Source organism: Ursus arctos, unplaced genomic scaffold (assembly GCF_023065955.2).
Source record: "Ursus arctos isolate Adak ecotype North America unplaced genomic scaffold, UrsArc2.0 scaffold_18, whole genome shotgun sequence".
Taxonomy (NCBI): Eukaryota; Metazoa; Chordata; class Mammalia; order Carnivora; family Ursidae; genus Ursus; species Ursus arctos.
This window is the reverse complement of record NW_026622852.1, coordinates 21,341,004-21,347,645: the sequence shown is the minus strand read 5'-3', so window position 1 is coordinate 21,347,645 and position 6,642 is coordinate 21,341,004. Positions and strand designations below refer to the sequence as shown.

At 38.4% G+C, this 6,642-nt stretch overlaps 1 long non-coding RNA gene across 1 annotated transcript in view; it reads right to left on the bottom strand.

The window, feature by feature from the left end:
- Nucleotides 1–3,277: 3,277 nt before the first annotated feature.
- Nucleotides 3,278–6,642, bottom strand: part of LOC123001433 (uncharacterized) — a 124,058-nt gene continuing 120,693 nt past the window's right edge. The window contains exons 2-3 of the long non-coding RNA XR_006410320.3: nucleotides 6,464–6,581; nucleotides 3,278–4,838 (exon numbers count right to left, since the gene is read on the bottom strand). This is a non-coding gene — a long non-coding RNA (uncharacterized LOC123001433). The remainder of the gene's footprint in view (nucleotides 4,839–6,463; nucleotides 6,582–6,642) is intronic.

Genomic DNA, 6,642 nt, shown 5'->3' with positions numbered 1-6,642 from the left:
CATTTGCATTTGTGTTAGGCTGCTTGCAATTATCCCCTAAACCACTGACACATCATTGAATTTTTTTTTCATATTCTTCTTTTTCTTTTTCTTTATTCCCTTTTTTCTTTTTCTTTTCTTTTTTCCTTTTTCTTTTATTTCTTTTTCCCCCCACATACTTTTTTCTCTCCTCTGAAGTTTTGATAATTTCTATTGACTGGCCTTCAAGTTCAATTATCTTTCCTTCTTTAGTCGCCGAATTGTTCTTAAACCCATCCAATGCATTTTTGTTATCAAATATTGTCTTAGTTATAGAATCTGTACTTCATTCTATCTTAGTTTTCATTTCTCTACATGATAGGCCTGATTTTTTACTTAAATCTTTCCCTAATTTTTTAAACAAAGTTAAAATATTTCTTCTAAAGGTACTTGTATGCTAGCTCCAATGACTGATCATCTACATACTCTTCTAATGATTGGGTTTTCTCTTGACTTTGGGTCATAGTTTCCTGTTTATTTTTTTTTAAGATTACACATTGTTGAAAATGGTAGAGACAGAAGTATAATAATAGTGTTATTTTGTTTATTACAGGACATGCCATGTCCCCTCCTTTGTGAGACAGGGTGAGAGGCTGATCATTCAGTTTCTTCCTTTCATCAAATTGAGTGAGGTTCGAACCAGCATTAATTAGGCTGAGTTCATCTGTAATTAGCTCAACCCAAAACTTCTTGTGCCTTGTGTTGGTCTTGCCATTATTTGAACTGGGAGCAATTGAGGCTGTAATTTTAGGTAATCTTAACTTGACATGTTTTGATAACATGCTTTGATTTAACTCAGGTACAGTCCCAGAATCCAAGTACCATAAGGAAGTTTAAGAACACATTTCTCTCCATTCTCCAACCCCCTTCTCCACTCCTGCTGTCTTGCACAAGTCAGAAATGAACACGTATGAGAATTTTTAGTCCTAGTGATTTACTTTTGCATTTGGAGTTCTTCAGGGTTATATACTCTTCATCTAACTTAAGTCACTCAATACTCAACTATATCATCTTTTCCCTTTCTATTCTCTGCTTCTGTGGCAACCCATTCCTTGCTCTGCTCATTTCCAGAAACAGCACTGCAACTCTCTGCCATCCTACGAAGGGTTTTGCTTTCTCTGGAATTCAGTTCATCAAAGCTTCCTTGAGTCACTGTTCTTTGTTAGACACATAGAAAAATGTTTCATTTTGTTCCAGTTTTTGTTTTTACCAAGGGAATCAGAATACTGTGAGCCTTTAACCTAAACTAAAGCAAAAGCTGTCTGTCCACAGCCTTTGAAAATTTATTTGAAGCATTTCTCACTCTTCTATAGTTTTTCTGTAATTTTAGCTTCCTCATCAGTTTTACTACCAAAGTTTTCTGATATCTAAAAATACATGCCATGGAACTAATATATAATCCCAATAAACAGATTTAATGACAATGTTTCAAGCTCTGAATAAGAATTTCTCATATTTTGGGGCGCCTGGGTGGCTCAGTTGGTTGGGCGACTGCCTTCGGCTCAGGTCATGATCTCAGAGTCCTGGGATCGAGTCCCATATCAGGCTACCTGCTCAGCAGGGAGCCTGCTTCTCTCTCTTCCCCTGCTGCTCCCCCTGCCTGTGCTCTTCTGCTGTCTGTCAAATGAATAAATAAAATCTTTGGAAAAAAAAAAGAATTTCTCATATTTTATCATTATTTTAAAACCTATTTTTATGTTATTTCATATACTTTAACCATTCTCAGCCATTTCTAAAATTCCCTGGGTTTCTTTGAGTTAATAATGCCCTCAACTTCAATTCACATGTACTAAGAAATTTTAGCTAGAATTTAATGGGCAATCAAATCTTGATAGTTTTGTTTTGTTTTCCTGGATATTCTTTCTGGAATGCAGTTTTCCAGGGACTAGCCTCCCAATCTATGGTCAGAGTATTCCACACACAGGAAAAGGTGTTAGTCTAAAAACACTGATGGTACAGAAAATCCTGCTGTATCTTTGTCTGGTAAAGGTATTCAGGCGGTCCCTATTCACTGAAGACAGGACTCCAGATACTAAGGCCACAAGGAAAATCTTTCTAACCACCCACAGACCCCACCTTTCTGCCCTCAATCATATTCTATGAATGTTCTTACTGATCAAGTCTCACTTGTGATATCCATGCTCAGATTCACCATATATATGCTAACAGTGGAGTAGAAAATGTGTCTGAACTATACATGACTGTCGGGGAAAAAGAAAAGTGTGGGGGGGAAACAAGAAGAAGAATGTGATAGAAAGGAAAACAACAGCAATATAGTCTCAAGTTAAATCTTGATAATCCTAATTTTATGAAATTAGGATTTTATGAAATGCCTCACAGATACTCTATGGGCATTTACAGACCACAGGCTTTTCCTCCTGACCTGCAGTTTTTCTGCTTTGAGCACTTCATTCAAAAATATAAGAACACTCCTTGGGTTTTTTTTATTAGCAGAGAAAAATTTTTAGATAATTCCAGCTGGGATGTTGACTATTCCTAAGTCTCAAGAGTGCTTTTAACTCACTTCTCATGCCTCTTGCCTTTGTTCTGTGGCATGTCATGCAACCCAGAATGTTCAGCGTGACTGGCACATGTGGGCAGTGATGCCTCTGCTCACGCTACTCACTTCTCTGTGATACCAACAGTCCTTCTCATATGTCAGCTGGGTTGTTAAAAGCATACTTGTCAATGTTTTGTTTTGAAGATGCCCTGATCACTGGTGTTTCTCAGAGTCTTATGCTGAAGAAGACCTATTATTTCAGGATTATGAAGCACACGGACAAATTGAGAATAACACTCTCAACCACCTAGCTGTCTCATATTTGACTCATTTCTATTTTAGGAACTTCTAGAGCAATCCCTCATTACATACCAAACATGAGCAGCAAACTTACAAGAACATAAGATCCAGAGGAGAAAGAGAAGAACCAGTGAAAACAAAAAAGGTAACTATAGGTATGTCAGTACTTGGCACAGTCAATTTCTAATAGTGGCCCTATCCATATTCATATACTCAAGTATGGATAATCTAGAAATATGACTATCAATTCCTGGCCAAGTTCTCTTGACACCAATTGAAAAATTCCAGAAAGTAGCTGCAGACCATTAGAGTAAAAATACATTCCAGACACATAAATAGCAACTTCCAAAATTTAGGTAAACAAGAAATAATTAAAGATAAATAAACCAAGTTACAGTGAGACAAAAGACAATTTCATAGCCATAAAGTCAATACTACTGCTGTTATTTTTAACTTTGTACGACAGTAATTTGTTATCCAAAATCTTTTACTCTTGGGATGCATTAGGATATTCACAAACATGAGGTTTATAAACCTGTGATTTGTCTATTCTGGGTCACCCTAGAAACCACACGGCTTGGTACACATTTCCATTGTGGGAATAGGTTTTATTTAATTACTATTGACCTCTTCCTTGTTCTTTGGGCTTTTCCTTAAGCTTGTTTCTAAAATACGCAGCAAAAATAGCCCATAGCAATACGTAAATTATTCCCTGACAGTCCAATTGTTAGGGAGTTTCCATAATTTAACACTGGAAAGCGAACCATATTCTAATCAAGGTATGATGGGCAGCCTCTCCTCCAACACTTCCCTGAAGGGAACTCAGTATAGCTGTGTTAGAGTCTGAGGGCCAATCAAAGGCTTCAACTCCTTCAGTTAATCTCCTTAGAGATATCCACTGGCAAGATGACAGAACTCTGAGACTTTAGAGTTTTGACCCTTTGGGTTTTGGTGTCTAGGGGTCAATCTAATCTTTAATACCTCTAATTCCATCTATCAGTAACCTTTTTTTCTACATATTTACCCTTGACTCACTTAATGTTTCAAAATTCATCTGTTTGCAGAATAGGCCATCAAATTAGTAACAATGAAAAAGAGAGACAGGGAGAGAGAGAGAGAATGCGTGAGCTAGAGGCAGGCAGACAGCCCTTGAGAATACAGAGCCCGGAATGGGAGCAGCATTGCTGTTGCTTTATGATTCCGAATCTCACAGCGATGAGGAGCTAACAAGGCTTTCACCCTTTCCTGCAGGTAACCCTAAAGAGAAGGGTGTCACTTCACATTATCCAGTGAAGCCACATAGCTTACCCCGTGAAGCTTTCCCTGTTGCACAGGCTTCAACAATGCCTACTTTTTCTTCTGCATGTTGGCATAGTTCTACATGACAAATTGAACAGGTGATCTATATACCACCTTGCATAGTTTTTTCTAGGTCACATTCAACTTCAAGATTTAAGCTTAACTTCTAGTGGGGACATTTAAGTTCTTGGAAATATTTTTGAGCCCCATCTACAGGTCACACACAGAGGGATCCTCCAAATTCTCCCCAGCATCTCTATTCCCTTAGTGAAGTGGCAAAAAGGTATGGATACTTTTACTGAACTCACTTTTTGCTGGAAGCCTTTCTCAATTGACATGCAATAGCGTCCAGCATGATATGTGGGAGTGATGATATATTCCTTTTACAGATGTTGAAAGTGAGATGCAAGAATTAACCCCCAAAAACCTCAGCTTTGTAACATGTAAGAGCTGTGATTTGTGTGACTTCAGCATCAGGGGTCTTAAGCATGACACGCTACTTACTGATAGGCACTGAGCAGGTTACCAATTAATGCCTGTTGACCGAATGAATGGTTCCATTTAACAATCATTCAAACAATGGGTGTCTCCCAGAAAAGTGACCTTACCAGCCTCTCCAGTCACTTCAGTGGCTCCACAACAACGAATGTCTCTTAACCAGCGTGGTTGTATGAAACTTTCACAGCAGGAAGCTGTATGCAAACAGAAGTTTTTTTCCCCCCTGCAAAACAGATTGCACAAAAATATTCCTACTGGGCCACTGCACACTGGTAAGTATTTCTAATTTTGAAAAGCCCTTACTCCATTACTGATGGCCTGTCCTCAACACTTGGCATGTCCTGCACCTTCTTCTCTTGTCAAGCGCTTTCCCTCTGGTAGCCCGGTTACCCAAAGCCTCTTACTATATGTTCCCAGCTACTGGTCACAAACTTGTCAAGCCAGAGACTGTCTTTTTGTTTACCATGCCAAATACTACATGATAAATGCTAAAATATGGATATATTTTAAGTGTCAATCCAAGCCAACTGACCTACGAGCTAAAGTAAAAAGCTCAATACTTCTCATCAGAGCTCTCCCTGGTATTATTTTCAATATTGTTCTTCATGTCAGAGTCAGCCCTTCTTTCTGTTCCCTTTGCTACGTTATTAGTTGCTCACTATTCAGATCTGGGCAGTTCCAGTTTCTCTGGATAGTCTAGAATTCTGACGGGCATCTCTTAGCTACTAAGCTCAATCACATTCCCTGGGTATCCTGTGGGAAAAAGGTCATGGATTTCCTTTGTATGCTTCCCATGACCATTTCTTAAACTACATTCCAACTGATCTCTCGAATCTTTTCAAAGCTTTCTCCCCATCACAGTGGGATTTTTCATTCATTTTACAAATGTTTACTAAGTACCTACTTTTTGCCATATATTCTTTAGTGTGGGGAATATAGCCTTGAAAGAAACAGGATATCCCTACCCTAACAGAACTGATGTTCAGTTAGGAGGAGGGAGTGTTATTTTATCACTTCAAAATAATAAAGTAAAACATACATTATATGGTGGTAAGTGACGTGGGAAACTAAAGCAAAGAAGGGCAATAGGAGGGTATGGATGTGGGGATAGATTATAATTTTAAATAGGATGGTTGGGGAAAATGAGGTCTCATTAAAAAAGGAAAGATTTTAACAAAATGCTGCTGAAGATGACAGAATGAGCCATGGGCTATCTAAGGAAAAATAATTATTCTGGGCAGAGAGAAAGACAACTTCATTCTCCTCAGACCTTTAAATTACTATCTATACTTTTTAATCTTAAGTTTAAAGAAGTTTGTTTTTAAAATACTAAATAGAGGCACCTGGGTGGCTCAGTTGGTTAAGCATCTGCCTTCAGCTCAGGTCATGATCTCAGAGTCCTGGGTTCGAGCCCCACACTGGGCTCCCTGCTCAGTGGGGAGTCTGCCTCTCCCTCTCCCTGGGGCCCTCCCTCCCCCACTTATGCTCTCTTTCTAATTCTGTCTCTAATAAGTAAAATCTTTAATAAAAACAAAACACTAAATAGAATATATTAAATATTCTATAATACATAATAAAAAGAGACATGACTATCACTGGAACAATAAACTTAATTACCTGGAGGTTTTATCTTCTGCACTTTGAAAAATACTGTATGCCAAAAAGTATTCCACTTACATTTAAAATAATGTTTCTCAACAACCGCTGAACTACTGACATTGTGGGCGAGAGAAATTCTGTGTCTTTGTACTACGTTCAGCAGCATCCCTGCTATTAGGTGCCAGCAGCACCAACACACACATGCATTTATGACAACAAAACATGTCTCCAGATATTGCCGAATCTTACCTGGGGAGCAAGATCACCTCCCATTAAGAACTGCTGGTTTAGATGCACGAGGGCCAATAGCCTCTACAACTTACCTTGTTCAGAATTCGGTACATCACAATAAGGGACAAGTTTTAGCCTGAAAGAAAAATGTATAAAGAAGCATAATCAGTAAGCTCGATGATTTAGAATGGCTTGAA